Raw genomic sequence first — 18,582 nt, 5'->3', positions numbered from 1 at the left:
CAATCAGAGAGTCTTTATCTGAGACCATCACTACAGGAGATGGATTCAGGGGAGAACGCTCATTTTGGGGAGCTGCGGCCTTGATGTTAGTAGGGATAGTTGAATGAGAGTTACAAGCTGCTTCCAGAGTCCCTGACTCAAATTTAGGTGGATGCAAGTGCGTGTTTGGGGTGACATGGCCTAAAGTAACGTTTGTAGTGGGACCTTTTACCACTTGCCTTGTGGTGATCTTTTCAGTAACTTTATAGAATGAGGAGAGTTGAGCTTGTTTACTATATTTCAATTTGATTATTTTTATTGCCTCTTGAGATATATTGTCAGATGCAGCAATGTCTTTTACGGGGATCTGATCATCACAAGTTATATTTTTATTTTATTTCCTTTTTTAAAAATGTTTTGATCTATTTTCAGAGTTAGCATTTGAGTTTTTATCTTGGAGTTGAAGGGCCCTCTGACTCATCATCCAGCTTGTCTAGGTCCGAGAAAGCTATTGATATGTTCTTTAAATTCTTGGTACATAGACAATTAGCTTTTGTATTTTTGGGTCAGGTCTTTTTCTAGCCTTCTGGGCCATACGCTTCTGGCACCGGTAAAGGAACCCCCCCCTTGCAGTTGCATTAGGGCTTCACGAGTAGTATCCGGAGTAGTAGGTCCTTCACCTGCCTTTTTGGCATTTTCTGAATCTATTATGTTGGTTAACACTGTCGGGCTGTCTGGCGAAGTCTTATGTAAACAGACTATGCCAGGGAGTAATCCAGTATCTCTGGAACTTGATATTAGTGAGATGGAGGTTGTGAGCTTGCAAAGGCCTTGTTCGAGGTGCATCATTTTGTCCGATATGAGCGTCATCTGGTAAAAAATTTCCCCAAATCTGTTTGTTTAATTGGCTGAGCAATTTAGCGATTAGCTATTAGAACCTCTGTATATGTGCATTTGGGGGTAAGAGAATCGTTTGTCCCATTAAATAGAGGCTGTAGCTTCCCTATCTCGCTCATATCGTGGGTCTGGGAGCCTTGCGAACGTGTCACAAATAAATCTCTTGGTAGAGCTCTAAGCTAATTTTTTTCAGAACAAGTCTCGTTTCCAAGCAGGAAGCCTTCCAGTTTATTAACTTTATTCAAAGTCTCAGATGAGATTCGGTTAAGGTCCCTGATTTCGACACAAGTGTACTCATGACCTTTATCTAGAAGGTTTAAGATTCTTGAGAGGACAGGCAGTGAATTTTCGAAATTTTCGTTCAGAGATGGAGAGTGTCTTAAGGAGACAATGGGTGAGGCTTCCTGTGTAGAAAAGGGGGGCTGTTCCTCCAAAGCAGAGTTCAGTAAGTGTTCTTGAGGTTGCAATGATTCTTCATCAGTCGTCTGGTTAGGTGTAAAGTCTAATTGAGGGCAATCAAAAAGCAGTGCAGATGACAAAGGAGTATTGTTGCTGAGGCATCGCAATCTGTACGTGGACAGTTCATGGTCCATATGAACAGTGTTGAAAAGATGGACTTTATCAACTCCATTTCTTTTAGCATTTACAGGCATTGAGGGACCCAGGGAAAGTCTAGTACGTTTACCAAGCTCTGACTTTACCTCGGGAGCCATCATGGAAATATCTACGATGTTCCCCCGCGGCAAAACCAAGTTAACAGTGTCAGAGATTGCAGATGGGAAATCTTCACGAACACTAAGGAAGCTAGTATGAGAAGTAAGCCAATTTTCATTATAAGGAGTGGGCTTTTCTTCATCAACACCAATACTTGTAAGTTTAGATTGCCCTTGAAGTTGAGTACAAGTATTCAAATTCTACTTCTTGCAAAAGTTCTCGTTTAGCATTTTGTATGTCGGAGAAACTTATCTGGGTTTTCTCTTGAGAGATCAAATTAGATGGCTCTAGAGAACTTAGTACATTGGAGAGGTTTTAGTTAAAGACTGCATTGGTAGAACATGATGTAGAGGTATTTCAGGGATTCTACATATTTTGCCACTTCTAAGATGAGTAGCCATATTTCACCCAGGATAACCAGTGATATATAGTATACTAAGAAAAACTGGAATACAGAATTAATTAAGTGCGTTTTCAGTTAGGCAGCTTCCAAATTCATATTATACTCATACTAGTATAAACTGTAAAGTTACAAATGTTTGCCACCTGTTGTACAAAAGTAATACACGAAAATATAGTCAGGAATTCAGTCAATAAAAGCAAAAACTGAAACAAAGTAGTTGTTCCTCCCCTTATATGAAGCTTACTTGTTGTTTGTCACCTTACACCGGAGGAAGAATACGTTCTCACCAAGGTGAGCAAAAATGCAAATAATACGTGCGTCTTTTCAGATAGCCAATATGAAAAAGAAAATTAAATGAGCCCCCCCGCGCACCCGCCTCAGTCGCCAAATAGCCAAACAGCCACTTGCGTTCCACTTCTGTGTGCGTGCGCGAGACCTGGCTGTTATGTAGGGCAGAGAGGCCGGGGAGCGGGGTCACGTTAGAGGACGCTACGTAAAGAAAAGGGAGAGTTTACAAATAGCACCATAACCAATAGTCCTAGCAAATAGTTCACAAAGTTCCGCAGTTCAACACGTGAAAGAAATGTTGGAGTATTTCATTGTTCACAAGTCGTGCATGTTACAGGTGCCGAAAAGCGCCGTGGCTTCCTCTTGCCGACTCCGTGTCAGCGGGCTCCACACGGGAAGCTTTGTTAGAAGGATGGCAAGAGTGAGAAAAAACAAAGTCCACAACAGAGTCTTGCAGCCAAACAGACACGGACATTAACAATGTCCTCGAATAATATATCTCATAACCTACTTGTACTCGTCCAATTTACAAGCACAAACAAATTATTATGCGAGGGAATTCAATATTTGGTTTATTCGATCCTAAACCGACATGTGATTTGACCAATTTGGTCTTTTTCAATGCTTTGTTTTACACCTTTGGTTCAAAATGCAAAGCAAGTGAAGCCCATTGCTGTACAGGTCATTCACTAATTAGAACATTGGTAAAACACATATTGAAATACACTGGTCAAATACCCATTGTTCATCCTGCAAAAAAAAACATTGTGTTTATAGTATTAGAATAGAAAATGTTGTTAACATGGGGAGCAAAAGGGAGAGGGAAAACTGATATGTAACGTTAGTGTTGTTTGTTAATTTGTTGATGTATCACATTAATCTGTTCTCTGCTACTGTAATGGTATTGTGGTTCATTTTGCTTACCCATTTTTAGTTTGGGCTATTAGGTGGCACAAGTGCCACCTATAAGCCGAAACCATTGCATTAGAGTACAGATAGGGAGAAATGGCATATGAGGAGGGACACAAAGATTGCAGGTTGATATTGATTGATTGATATTTTGTTTCTATCGCGTTCGTACACAAGTGTTTCAGAGCGCGACAAGGCAAGGGAGGGGAACAGGGGAGAACAAAACGGCGATCTTACTAGGCCCAGTGACATTCAGAACGCGCAAGTGCATGGGAGAGGGGGGAGGGGAAAAGTGCATCGAAGGGGGAGAGGTGAAAAGTGCGAAGCAGAGGAGAAACAGATAAATAACAATAAATAAATAAAAAAGGCAACAAACTGCGGTAATGAAGCCAGCAATTTGCAAGTGCTAGGTTTAAGGAAGCAGACAGGGTAGGTCTGATAAGTGCAGGAAGAAAAAGGGGGGGGCTGTATGGGTACAGATACAGACCCCAGTGCAAGGGGTGGCCCGGAGGCAGTGCGGGAGGGTGGCAGGAGCAGGTACCTGGGCCCAAAGGACAGAGGGTGGCCAGGTGCATGGTGCCAAGAGAGAACAGATAATCAGGGGAGAGGGGGAGCGAAGGCAGAAGAAAAGAGGAAGGTCTTGAGGTGCTTCCGGAACCGGAGATGGTTCTCCTCAAGTTTTAGAGTGGCAGGGAGTCTGTTCCAGAGGGAGGCCCCAGCTGAAGACAGAGATCTACCCCCAGCTCGTTTCTTAGAAAAACGACTGACCCTGAGGGAGTTGGAGGTAGAGGAGCGAAGAGCTCGAGAGGGGAGGTAGTCCAAGCTAGAGAGAACCAGAGCTTGGGATACCATGAGCTTCTCGGGGAAGGAGAGGAAAGGCAGAGTACCTCTGAGGAGGTGCAGTCGGAAATTGTACTTTTTAGAGACCTCAGAGATGTGGGCGGAGAAGGAAAGGGAGGAGTCAAAGATGACCCTGAGGTTCTTAGCCTCGCAGGTGGGGGTAGGAGGAGGGCTAAGGGAGGCCGGCCAGAGGTGTTTGGTTATTTGCCCACCCATTAACTGCCAAAGGCCATGCGAATCCCTATGGCCATTTCCAACTAGTTACTTAGCCCCCTCTTCCAACCCACAATGCCTCCTCCTGGGATCTCTTTGATCTCTCTAATCAAGCCTTATCATCCACCTTGGGATTTAAAGTGCCGCCAGTGTTTTTTCAAAGCAGTCTTCTGAGAGTTAATGACTTTCTTGGAGCTGTGAACGTGCAACTGTTGTAATAAAAATTGTAAACCAGGTCTGCCTTCAGCCACTTGATTTCTAACCACCATGCGTTTCCTTTACTGAAGTCCTGTTAAAAACAAGCATTGTCAAAACCAGCCGTTTTGACTTCTATATAAGTATTAGTCAAGTGCCTTTCCCATGCCTGCACAAAAGCCCAAAATATTTCCAGTGGTTGTTTTAAATTGTTGGTAGAATTCCCATATTCCTCATTGATATCCCCTCATATCTGAGCTTGTCATGCTCCTGGCTTCCCTCAATATCAATGCCCTAAATGTATGAAACTAATATTCATAATATACGCTTCTGGATGTATTACTTAAAGTAGAAACCTTTAAAGGTGGGCCATCAAAGGAACATATGATGGGTATTCTATACAGACTTGCCTATTAGTTTAGTAATTCCTGTACAGCATTTTAGTTCAGGCGAGTGTTGCCTTTTCATGTCCTAATTTCTGCGCAAGTGCTATATTTCCCTTTTGATCATTCGAAAAATAAATCCAAAATAACAGCCCTTATTGTAGATGTTTTGTGTGTATATATCTTTCAAAAACTGTAAAAATAAGTGCAAGCGTGTCTCTGGACTAGTCACCACTAATACCCCACCCAGCTTTTAAGATCTGTAGCTTGGCTTACCTTAAATTTGCCTTGTTCAAAATTGGCATAGTGTATCCTTCTACACTGCGGCCGCTATTGTAGTGGAGCAGCCAAGTGCCTCTACCAGAAGTTCCGCCCCCATCTTGCCTGTGTTGGGAACCTGAAATTGAGACGAGCAAAACACCAGTAATGATGCCTATAACACAAAAAGTCTTTGAGGCAAGGTATCCATTGTGAAAGCCGTTCTTCATGTATCCTCGGAGAGCTGATGGCCTCTTAGGAGGGAATCTGATTACAAAGTAAAGGATCGAGTAACATTTCATGTGCGTAATGAAGATTGGACTTGTGAAGTGCACTGTAGAAAATTCAAGCCGTTTATATAATTGTACAGCTGCTGAAGCACAAGTAGACTAAGTAACTATAAAGGCTGGCTATATGTAGTGAATAGACTGGTCTTCCTTGTCTGCAGACAGACAAGAAAGTAGGATGTCTAATCTAGAGCATCCTAAAAATAGGATGCCAGATCCTATAGCGTATCCAGAGAGCCCTAAAGGACGATCGCATAGCGAAAAGGGAGAATCACCATCATATGTGAGCAGGCTGAGGTCATTGCCAGGTAGAAGGCGATAGGGAACCATTGTCCCCACTATGGATAGGCAGACAATCAGATCTGATTGTGGATTTGGGTTCACGCAGTTCCCTTTATTAGAGAAAGGAGGGGCCAGACCGCAGTATATTCCAAGGCCACAAATGGATAAAGATAACTTTGATGGCAGGTGCAGGAAAGTTGATTTAAGAGTTAGAGAAAATTACGGGGACATACTTTGCAATAGGGGACATTAAGGGTCTTCTAGCAGCTAATCTTGAGCAAAGGGCTGATGACATTTGGACGAGAGCCGAATACTCAAGTATCACGGCACAGAACACAGCGCCCGATGGCACGCCATTCATCAATTGTAGAGCAGATGTCTGGAGAGCGCTTCGGGTGCAGTATCCTGACACATCAGACATTGGTGCAAGTATGGCATGTAAAATGAGAGAAGATGAAGATCTGCATGCTTACATTCAAAGTATTAAGGAACGGTGGACTCTTGAAATGCGGGAACCGTGGGGAAAGACAATGGCAGCGTTTTACCACATTTTATGTCGGGGGTGGGGGGGGGTTGCCAGAACAGGTAAAGAGACAAATCGAGAAACTAGTGGGAATGGAAGCGAAGCCATGGGCAGAAATACACTTGACCATAGTGCATCACTGTTGGCTGTTGCAAGAGAAAAATAGGAAGAGGGAAGATGATAGAAAACTTGAGGAAGCCAAGTTAGTTCAGAAGAACTTGTCAAAATATGTCATAGAAGGGGCGGTTTTGACAAGTGGAGAAGGATTGGGAATGCAGCAAGCAGTGGGTACATCACAGGCAAATAATCAATGCCAAATGGATCAAGGAGGGAAGGGATTTTAGCAATGAGGCAGAGGAAGGGGTGGTTTTAAGAATAAGCAAGGCGGTTTTCAGAATATCCAGAATGATGATCATATTATGCAAGGAGGATTTAATGAAGGGGGACAAATCGGAAGAGCTCTTCCTGTATGTTGGACATGTGGGATGACTGGGCACATTGCGCACATGTGTGGAAGCCAAAGGTATGTGCAGAATGGCCAATTCTCAAGATGGGGGACAGCTTATCCTCCAGCATATAACTTACAATCTAGGGATGGGTTTGCCCAAGATCAAACAGTGTATCCAGCACAAGCGCCGCGAATGCAGCAGGCATTGGAGCTACAGCAAGCACCATTGAATCCACTGCAAGGACAGTCGGAGCAAGCACTCGTGCAAATACAGCAGAATGCAAACATGGGACAGTTGTTGACAATTAGAGTAAGGGATGTCACTGTGGTGGGGGTGGGGGAGTCCTTTCACAGTTATAGGGATATGCATATATCCACAATAGGACATCTCACAGGGTGACTTGATGTGTTCAGTACGATCAGTGACACCAGACCCCAAGAGGAACCAAGGGTGGATGTGACAATATTAGGAAAATCCTTTTCTTTTTTAGTAGACACTGGGGCTACTCAGAGAGGGAAAATATCCAATGTCGGGAAATGCCGCGAATGCTCAAGGATTCTCTGGTGCTACGAGTCAAGTTCCTTTCACTGACGAATTACCAGTCTCTATAGGAGAATGTGACATGTCTGTTCCATTATTGTATTCAAGGCAGACACCAGTTAACATTTTATTACGAGATGTAATGATGAAGCTTAATATGGCAATTTCTTTTACTGATGAAGGCATAGTGTGTTCTACTCCCGGAATACATTATATGAATGTGGGTGAATTTATATTGAGATTTACAGGGCAAATGGCTCTGTGAGGAATGCCATTAGAGCCAGAAGTTTTTCTATATGGGGTACGCATTCTGTTGACATGGCTACCCGGCTTAGTCGGAAAGATTATGAGAATACCTGATTTTTTTTTTTTTTTTGATTCAGCCCACAGATACCTATGGACGAAGAGGGGGGACCGACTATTCCCCTACAGTTAAATGCAGCCATAGTGCAAGGGGAAATGGCCATGCTCGAAGGAACCGATGACGAGGGCAGTCCATGCGGAAACGTGACTGCTATTTTGGAAGGGTATAGACTGACTGATGTCACTGATGAAGATATGTTTACAGATGATCCATCAGACGAAGTAATATTCGAGATGAGTATTACATATTGGGTTAGAATAGAGAAAAGATAGATCCCACTGCGAATGGTAATAGTGCGGCAGCATCCATCATTTTTTGATGAAGACTTGGAAAAAGTACCAAACACTTTATGGACTTCTGAAGCCAGGAGCGATTTTTAACTCGAGCAAGACAGTACCCAATGTCTCGAGAGGCGGATGAGGGTATTTTTAAGACGATTTCAGCCCTGATGGAACAAGGTATCTTACTGAGGTCAGATTCACCATGTAAAACAGCAGTGTATCCGATAAAAAAAATGGAACAGAGGGTCGTGGAGATTCATACAAAATAGGAGACCGGTTAACCAGATTGTAGAGGCAGAGTTTCCTTTAGTTCCATATCCGGCGACAATGCTATGTAGTAGCACAGTAAAGGCACGATATTTTACGGTGCTTGACTTGAAAAAATTGTTTTTCTCAATCCCGTTGCATAAGGATTCCTGAGACCTTACGTTGTTTACCTTTCGCCAAAACTAGACTGAAAAGTACTTGTTTGCCCCAAGGGTACTGCAAGTCTCCATCAATCTTTAACATGGTCCTCCAGATGGAGTTAGGCACTATTGATTTGAAAAGCCTTGTACGTAGATGACATTTTGGTTTGTAGCACAACAGAAGATGAGTGCCGACAATACTCGATTCAGTTAATGACTAACTTGGCAGGCAAGAGATATAAGGTACAAAAAGTAAATCCTGGTGAGGAACCTTTCTCCAATGGACACTTATCAAAGTGGACCTCGGCGCCCTATGATCTATCGCAGATATATTGTGTGTCGCTTGAGTTGCGCAACAGCGGAGAAAGTGTGGTTCCTCCACTCTGCTTTATAAATCCAAAAAGACAAAAATAGTTGCACTCTCTCATTCATGCGCCAACTTAAACAAAGAAAAACTCCACTCAATTGGAATATAGAAAAAAACTTCTGTATTGATTAGGGTAAGTGCCTTCCCTTTCAAGCGGGAGACACGGGGCGTCGAACGTCCGTCGAGGAAGTCGGCGTTCGGCGTCGGGGAATCGACGGCCCTTCTTGAATGCCTTCCCTTTCAAGCGGGAGACACGGGGCGTCGAACGTCCGACAACAAACAGGGTAGAACGGCGTCGATGAGGCGGCAGCTTCGATCCAAGCGGTGCTCGTCGACGACGGAGCGTTGGCGTACTGCAAGGCAGAGGCGTGCGGGGCACCTCGATGACAATTGTTCTGGACTGCAAAGATTGTGAAGACGGGGGCCCAGCAACGGCGTCGAGTCGTTCGAGTCTTTGTGGTCTTCGGGTGGCGGGAAACCCACCGGCAGGTTTCTCGTCGGCGCGTTGGTCGTCCTCGACTTTCTCCGGCAGGATAAAGCGGTCGATGGTGCGGACGAGGGAGTCCTTCGATTCAAATGTTCTTAGGCAAGGAGCGGACGGCTCCGGTCGTCGGCGGCACGGCGTCAAGTGGTTCCCACGGCTGGGCAACACAACTTCGACGGGCCTCCAGCGGTTACACAGACCTGCGAACCCTGGTCGACGGCAATGGACTTCGACGGCGGCGATGTCCGGGTGCTTCACTTCGATCTCCTCGGCGGTCCCGTCTCGGGTCGGCAGCCTTTCGAGGGTCTGACTTCCAGGGCGCTTCGGCGAAGATGTAGCGGTGCTCGATGATACCTCGGAGCACGGGAAGAGGGCGCCTTACCAGGTCCTCTCTCGGGTCAGTCCTCGACGAATTCGGCAGCTTTCAGATCGGTCGAAGCAAGTGCAACAGCAAGTCTTCTTCTTCCAGCTGGGCGTCGAGGATCAGCAGTTCCAGTTACTCTTAGAGTGGAGACTCAGCTTCTGAACGCTTCTGAACAATTACCAGTGGTGAGAGGTCCCCAGATATACTATTCTGTCTCTCATCCACACTGCTGGCACACACTCAGCAGCCAATCATACAGAAGGGCATTCATGCAGTCAGCCAGCCAATCAGGCACACAGTGCATTCAGGCCACACTCCTCCCTTTCAGACACTCACAACAAGGAATGTGGATTGGGACAAGTACCCAGCCATTCAACACTACCCACTGCATTCAGGCCAGTTTCGGGCAGGGCTGTCTCAGTCTTTGTCTCTCATGCCAGAAACCAGACAACCACAACAAGGAGTGTATATTGGTCACACACTCCATTCACCCAGGTCCCACCCACAGGAGGTACCCACAACATACAGTCACTGGGAAGGCTCCAGTCAGTCTAGCTGGGCCTTCACAACAACACCATATATGGAACTTCCACCCAACAGCCAGTCAGGGGGAAGGGACAGAGTCAGGGCTTCCCAGGACTTTGGGAAAACAAGGTAACAGGAATCAACTGATCCCAATGGCAGGGCCTGGGTATCCCAAAATGGAGGACACCCAGAGCACCTGTCAAATTCAGCATGGAGCTGCCACCAGCCCATACCCTGCTCTGTGGGCCACCCACAGGTGCCCAAAAACATACACTAGGGGCACAGGGTTGTACCCCTACCCATGGGTGCCATAAGGGTATCCCATGGGTCTGTTCACGAAACCAAAAGAGAGAGCTGCACTGCCAGGAGTCCCACATGGACTCCTGGGCAGAAAACATGACAGAACACACGATAAAAAACAGTAAAGGACAAGGATTCAGAGGCCCTGTCCCTCTGATGCATTTCCAGCATCACAGTCGCCCCCCCCAGACTGAGGTGGAGGGTGTCTAATCTCCCACGGGATAGACACCCTCATCCAGACGGTCAACATACCTTCTGGAAAGGCCATCTGCATTATCGTGACTCTTCCCAGGTCTGTGCTCTATGGTGAAGTCTAGCCCTTGCAGGCTAATGGACCACCTGCGCAATTTTGGATTCTCACCCTTCATTTGCATAAGCCACTTCAGGGGCTTATGATCTGTTTGGACCTTGAAGGTAGATCCCGTAAGGTAGGGCCTAAAACGCCTAAGGCTCCAAACTATGCTAAAACACTCCTTTTCAACAGTAGCCCACCTAAGTTCTCTACCCTTGAGTTGTCTACTGATGAATATGATAGGATGTTCTCTCCCTTTGTCATCTAACTGGGACAAGACAGCTCCAATTCCGGTGTCGCAGGCATCCGTCTGGACGATAAAGGGTCGGCTGTAGTCAGGCGCACACAACACAGGTGCCCTACACAGACTTTCTTTCAAGCCATCAAAGGCCCTCTGACAGTCTTCGGTCCAATTAACCTTCCTAGGGTGTTTGGGTGAAGTCCGAGCTGTCAGGGGTGCAGCTATGGTCCCATAGTCCGCCATGAAATTGCGATAGTACCCAGTGAGGCCCAAAAAGGCTCTCACCTGGGTTTGAGTAGTGGGAGTCTCCCAGTTCTGTACATCCTGTACTTTACTGGAGAGAGGTTGGATTTGACCCCCTCCTACCTCATGACCAAGATAGGTAACTTTCCCCTGAGCTATCTGGCACTTGGTGGCCTTGATAGTGAGGTTAGCCCTTTTCAAGGCCTGCAACACCTTATCCAGATGTGTCAAATGCTCTTCCCAGGTGGAACTGTAGACGGCAATGTCGTCTAAGTAAGCCACACAAAAGGCTTCCAGCCCACTGAGCGCATGGTTGACCAATCTCTGGAAGGTGGCAGGGGCATTCTTCAACCCAAAAGGCATGACCCTAAACTGGTAGAGTCCCTCAGGTGTTGAGAAGGCCGTCTTTTCCTTGGCATGGTCCGTCAGAGCTATTTGCCAATAGCCTGAGGTAAGGTCAAAGGTGCTCACAAATTTGGCAGCACCTATGGTGTCCACGAGCTCATCAGCCCTGGGCAATGGGTGCGCGTCAGTTTTGGTGACGGCATTGACTCCTCGGTAGTCCACACAGAACCTCCAATCCTTGGTACCCGCCTGGGAACTTGCCTTGGGGACAAGGACCACTGGACTGGACCAGGGACTGGTTGAGGGTTCAATAACACCCAGATCCAACATCTTGGCAACCTCAGCCTGGATGTGGTTCTTGACGGTATCTGACATACGGTAGCACCTGCTTTTGACAGGCACACTGTCACCAGTGTCAATTTCATGCCTACACCACGGTGTAAGGCCTGGCTTCAGTGAAAACAGAGAGGCATACTGTTGGAGCAAAGCCCTGCAGGCCCTCTGTTGCTCTGTTGTCAAATCCGGAGAGAGATGTACTCCCTCCACTGAGCCATCCTGAGGGTTGCTATGCAGCAAATCAGGAAGGGGCTCACTCTCATCCTCTTCTTGCCCTGAAGCTAGCAAGAGACATGAGACTTCTGCTCGCCGGTGGAAAGGCTTGAGCCGGTTGACATGGAATACCTGAGGGGCTACCCCAGAGGCTCGCATGTCAACCAGATAATTGACTTTGCCCATCTTGGAGATGATCCTGAAGGGTCCAGTCCACTTGTCTGCCAAAGCTCTAGGCTTGGTAGGCTCCATCACAAGGATTTCCTGTCCCGGAGTCCAATCCACTTGCGAGGCTTTAAGGTCATGCCAGTACTTATTCAATTCCTGGCTGGCCTTGAGATTTGCGGTTGCCTGACCCATCATCTGTGTCATCCTCCGTCTGAGGCCTAACACATAGTCCCCCACTTGCTTGGCGGGACCTGGAGGGGTGGCTTCCAAGCCTTCTCTGATCAAGGCGAGGGGCCCCCTCACGGGATGTCCAAAGAGTAACTCAAAGGGGCTGAAACCAACACCCTCTTGAGGTACCTCTCTGTAAGCAAACAGCAGGCGTGGCAGGAGGAGATCCCATTTCCTCCTTAGGGGTTCTTCCAAAGCCCCTAGCATGCCCTTGAGAGTTTTATTAAATCTCTCAACCAGACCATTGGTCTGGGGGTGGTAAGAGGAGGAGAACTTGTAGGTTACCCCGCACTCTTTCCACATGGTTTTCATGTAACTAGACATGAAGTTGGATCCTCTGTCAGAGACAACCTCCTTGGAGAATCCAACACGGGTGAAAATGCCCAGGAGAGCCCTGGCAACCACCTTGGCAGTAACAGTCCGAAGGGGTATTGCCTCAGGGTACCTGGTGGCATGATCTACCAAGACCAGGATGAACCGATGTCCACCTGAAGTGGGAGGGTCAAGGGGACCGACGATGTCGATGCCCACCCTCTCAAATGGTGTGCCAACCACTGGCAATGGCTGCAGTGGGGCAATGACACTGCCTCCAGTCTTGCCAGACAACTGACAAGTTGGGCAGGTCCTGCAGTGGGACTCCACCTCTACTCCCATCCGTGGCCAGTAGAAATGGGCAGAGAGCCTCTGCTTAGTCTTCTTGGTCCCAAGATGACCAGCCAAGGGCACCTCATGCGCCAAATGCAGTAGGAAGGGCCTGTAAACCTGGGGTACCACCAACCTCTTGAGGGCACCAGGTTCAGGCTTAGTGGGCTCACTAACAAGGAGCTCACCCTCCCAATAAATCCGGAACGTCCTAGGCACTTCTCCTTGTGCCTGGGACAGGGCCTGTTTCCTCAGTCCCTCGAGAGAGTGGCACTCTCTCTGTCCCTTACAGAGGTCTGCCCGGGAGGGTCCCCCTTCAGCTAACAAGCATTGAAGGTCGGGATGATCCTCCGGGTTGAGAACCTCTCCCACAGGAGAGTCTTCTGTCTCTTCTCCCACAGGAGTTGAGTTTGGGTTTTCCACTGGACCCAGCCCGTCCGGAGCATGGATCCCAATGGGTGCTGTCGGAACAGCAGGAAGAGAAGGTGTTCCCTCCACAGAGGTGGCCTTCTTGGTCTTCCTTCTTCTTGCCTTAGGCCTCGCCTTTGGCTTGGGTACCTGACTCACAGCCAGACCCGGTGTCACCTGTGACCTAATGACTGCAGCAGCAGTCATGGGAAGACCATCCGAGATCAACCCCAACTCTACTAGATCATTTCCTAACAGAATGTTAGCAGGGACATTGTCCTGAACCAGGACAGGAAGCTTTGCTGTCTTGTCTCCAATCATGAGTGTGACTAAGTGTAACGCTCACCTGATTCCCGTAGAGGCGCCGGTCTTGACTGGGCGTATACCGTATCTTCAAAGGTGATGTGTAACACACGGCTGGCTCTTTGGGCTGGACCTCTGTGCACTGTATGTCTGACTCGAAGGGTAAGATGTCTGCAGATAGAAAATATGGGATTAATGAACTGGGTTATTGAATGTCTCTCTCTTCTTCCCTTTCTCTTCTCCTGTAGAACCCCAAAGGTTAACGCTCTCACCTTAGGTAAGTGAACGCCGTGCTCTCCATCTGCCTCGGGGCAGGGTGCTGTAACCAGTTTCTTCACTGGATAAGGGGAGCAGGCCTCTTGACTTCAGAGGACTGCTGTCCGTCGTTTACTGCACGAACGGTAAGTTTCGAGTAATTCTAATGTCTTTAAAAGTCTTTAGTAATGATGTCTCTTGTTTTGCAGGGTTCCGGCGATGGCGGATGATGGGCTGAAGTGAGTTGAAGATGGAGCCCGTGTGATGAATAGAAGCGCCTGGAAGCACGTAAGTAAGCGCTTGTTGCCTGCTTCACGATGCGCTCTAACTGTCTTTTTATTTTGCAGGTACAAGTTCGGAGCGGCTGCAGGGTGCCGGAATACCCACTGGGTTAGATGTGGAAAGGAGTAATGGCACGTGAGTATTAAAGTTCCCCAATGTCTTTAAACGCACCTTGTTTTGTCTTTCAGATGCGGGATGCAGCGCCGAAGGCCTCCGGAGCGTGCGAAGAGTTGGTAAGCTTTTGTCTTTCAGATGCCGGAATGCAGTGCGAAGACCTCCGGAGCGCACGAAGAGTAGGTAAGCCTTTGTCTTTCAGATGCCGGAATGCAGCGCGAGGCGTTGGTGACAGCCGATGGACCAGGTAAGTGAAGCGCTGTCACTGAAGACCGTAATGCTAACCTGTTCTTTCTTGTCTTTATAGGTGTTGCTGAAGACTGGATTCAGGATGGTAAGCCTTTTTCCTTAGGCCCAGGATCAGATGCAGAAGACACGATGAGCGTTCTGCTGCAGAGGATGCAGAATAACGCAAAGCAAGATTCATCCATCGGGTGTGGTTTAAATAGCCTCCTGTAGTGCTTAGGTGTCTCCTTCCACAGCCACGCCTAGGTAAGAAAAGAGTTCCTGCTTTCCAGAAGAGTTCCAGTGTTCTGAACCTAGGGAGTGGCTCCTGCCCCACCCAACAGGAAAAGTAGTTCCAAACAGAAGAGGATCAGAGGCTCAACTGGCAGGCAAGTAAGCAGCATGGTCTGCTGCAGGTAAGTCCACCCAAGCATTATGAGCCCGGCGCTTCCAGCGCTGGGACTGGGCATATTTATGAGCCTGGTGCCACTGGCGCCAGGACTGGGTCCAAAAGGTCCCAATTGGGACTGGTTGGCACTCGGAACCTGGGTTATGGATCTGCTTCCAAGGGAGTTGGGAAAACCCTGACCTTTTGGAAGCAGAGATCATGACAGTACCCCCCCTCAAGGCCCCTCCCAAACCGGGCTTCTCCAGGGGTTTTGGCTTGTCAGGAAATGTTCGGTGAAATCTTTTGATTAGGCGAGGAGCGTGGACATATTCAGCAGGTTCCCAGGATCTCTCTTGGGGGCCGTAGCCTTTCCAGTCAATTAGGTAAAATAGTTTAGATTTGGAGATCTTGGAGTCCAGAATGCTTTTGACTTCAAACTCGAGTTCTCCATCAACTAGGATGGGTTTTGGAGATTTAGTTAGTCGGGTTTGAGGTTGCACGGGTTTTAATAGAGAGACGTGGAAGACCGGATGTATCTTCATGTGCGGGGGCAAGTCCAACTTGACCGCTACTGGGTTTACTATGGTAGTGATGGAATAGGGACCAAGGTATCTTGGGTTGAATGTGCGTGGCCCTTTTAGAGGTAGATATTTGGTGGCTAACCAGACTTGATCCCCTACTTGATATTGAGGGGCTTCCTTCCGATGTTGATCTGCTCCTTTCTTGTATTGTTCTTTAGCCCTTTGAAGGTGAGAAACAGCTTCCTTAAAGGCTTGGGTGATTGTAGAATGCAGGTAGTCTACTGCTGGTGTTTCAAGATCTTGGAGGGGATCCAACTCTGAGGTTCGAGGGTGACTGCCGTATAACAGAAAAAACGGGGTTTTCCCAGTTCCCGAATGGACAGAGTTATTGTAGGCATATTCGGCTATCCAAAGGATGTCTTTCCAAGTTTTTTCAGTTTGTTGCAGCATGCAGCGTAAATACTGTTCCAGAGTTTGATTGGTCCTCTCGATTTGTCCGTCGGTCTGAGGGTGGTGACTGGTCGATAGTCTCACATCAATTTGAGCCGACCGACAGCAACTTCGCCAAAAATGAGAAATAAATTGACTACCTCGATCCGAAATTAGAACCGAAGGAAAACCGTGCAGTCGGACGATGTTTTCGAGAAATTCTCGGGCCAGAGTTGTTGCTGTTGGCAAGCCTTTGAGCGGAATGAAATGCGCCATCTTGGAGAATAAGTCCACGATTACTAGAATCGTATTGTATCCGGAGCATGGAGGTAGATCGGTGATGAAGTCCATAGAAAGCGTATGCCAAGGGCGAGGTGGGATGTCAATAGGGCGTAAGAGGCCTGCTGGTCTTTCCTTTTGACTCTTGTTTTGGGCGCATACTCCACAGGACATTATAAAGTCTCTGATATCTTTTTTCCAAGACGGCACCAGAAGTAGCGCTTGATCTTTTCTGAGGTCTTGGCCATACCAGGATGTCCTTCCATTAAAGAATCGTGATAACAAGAGATTACTTTTTTCTGTAAATCTGTGCTGGGCAGGTATAATCGTTCTTGGAAATACAATAAGTTGTCCTTTACTGCAAAGTCCTTTCCCTGCAGATGCCAATTCTGTATGTCTGCTGGAGTTACAAGTTGCCTGGCTTTATCCTTAACTTCCTCTATGGATTGTGTGGCGATTACACCCAGAATTCTTTGTTCGGGAATGATTGGTACAGGTTTAGGGTTGATCAAGTGTTCTTCCACTCCCATCCGAGAAAGGGCATCCGCTTTACCGTTTTTTGTACCAGGTCGATAGGTAATTATGAAGTCAAACTCGGCAAAGAATAATGCCCAACGGAGTTGTCTAGAGGATTGGGCTTTTGCGGTTTTCAAATATTGCAGGTTTCGGTGATCCGTAATCACAGTAACGGTGTGTCGGGCCCCCAGCAGATAATGCCGCCAAGCCTTAAAGGCAGACTTGATAGCCAGAAGTTCCTTGTCAGTAATCGTGTAATTGATTTCAGGAGGCGAGAATTTGCGGGACCAAAATGCCACGGGATGCAACTGATTGGTTACCGGGTCCTTTTGTGATAGAACTGCCCCCATGGCAAGGCTTGAAGCATCAGTTTCCACGATGTAGGGGAGTTCGGGGCGAGGGTGTTTTAAGATTGGTGCAGAGATAAATTTAGTCTTCAAATCCTGGAAAGCTTGTTCCGCCTCGGTAGACCATTCAAAACGTTTGTTTTTCTTTAACAAGGCAGTGATGGGCTGGACTATTCGAGAGAATTCGGGGATAAACCTGCGGTAAAAGTTAGCGAAGCCTAACATGCTTTGCACACCTTTTACGGAGGATGGTGATGGCCATTTGAGAACTGCATCGACCTTCTTTGAATCCATACGCACTCCGCTAGGTGATAATATGAATCCCAAGAATTCAACTTCAGTCACGTTGAAAACACATTTTTCCAACTTAGCGAAAAGTTTGTGTTGACGCAATCTTTCGAGGACCATTTTCACATGTTTCGGATGTTCAGATTCCGATGAAGAATAAACGAGGATGTCGTCAATGTAAACAACAACACACACGTCTATGAGCTCTCTGAGGACATCGTTCATAAAATATTGAAAGGCGGCCGGGGCATTGCAAAGTCCGAAGGGCATGACCTGATATTCAAATAGCCCATATTTGGTGCGGAAGGCCGTCTTCCATTCATCGCCCTCTTTTACTCGTACCAAGTGGTAGGCTCCTCTAAGATCCAGCTTTGTATATATGCATGCTTTTCTGACCTGGTCCAGGAGTTCAGGGATCAAAGGTAACGGATATCTATTCTTGACGGTGATCTGGTTCAGGGAGCGATAATCTATACAAGTTCTAAGGTCTCCTTCCTTTTTTGGAACGAAGAACAAAGCTGAAGAAGCAGGGGACTTGGAAGGACGAATAAACCCATTTGCCAGGTATTGATCCAGGTATTGTCGAAGGTGAAGGTTCTCAGGCTCGGTCAGGGCATAAATTCTACTACAAGGAGGAGTAGATCCAGGTATCAGGTCTATCTGGCAGTCATAAGACCTATGAGGAGGTAGAGAGTTAGCCTGATCCTTCCGGAAAACATCTTGGTATTCTAGGTATTCGGGAGGTAACTGGGGAGTCTCTGAAGAAATTGCTGCCAGTGCAACACCAGGTGGAGGGTGACAAGTAGAGACACATTCTGGAAACTGGACCGTTCTTGCTCGCCAATCGATCAGAGGATTGTGTTTCTCTAACCAAGGTAGAATAATCTGAAACTGAGGAGCCTTGATCACATCGAACACGATCTTCTCATGGTGTCCATCTTGACTTACTAGCGTCACTTCTTGAGTGGAATGCGTTACTGGTCCGGAGGCTATCTCCGTTCCATCCACCGTAGTAATGACGTCCTTTACAGCCTTGGGACAAAGAGTTAGATTCATCCTCAAAACCATTTCATGATCCACATAATTGCTGATGGCACCGCTGTCGACGTAAGCTTCAATTGCATGTAATCGATCCGGATTATCAGGGCTAATGAGGACCATAGGTATCACGAAATGCGAGGTCACGGAACTGGTTTTCACGCTCGGCAAGAGGACCTCTATTCTTGTCGGGCGAGGTCGTTTCCCTGCTCAGAGTTTGTAACTTTGG

At 47.2% G+C, this 18,582-nt stretch overlaps 1 protein-coding gene across 3 annotated transcripts in view; it reads left to right on the top strand.

Moving 5' to 3' along the window:
- SP4 (Sp4 transcription factor) overlaps positions 1 to 18,582 on the top strand; it is a 449,599-nt gene that overhangs the window by 70,838 nt on the left and 360,179 nt on the right. The gene's annotated exons all lie outside the window — the stretch shown is intronic.

This window comes from Ambystoma mexicanum, chromosome 2q (assembly GCF_040938575.1).
Source record: "Ambystoma mexicanum isolate Mex_15411 chromosome 2q, UKY_AmexF1_1, whole genome shotgun sequence".
In the NCBI taxonomy this organism is placed as follows: domain Eukaryota; kingdom Metazoa; phylum Chordata; class Amphibia; order Caudata; family Ambystomatidae; genus Ambystoma; species Ambystoma mexicanum.
This window is presented reverse-complemented; position numbering and strand designations above follow the sequence as displayed.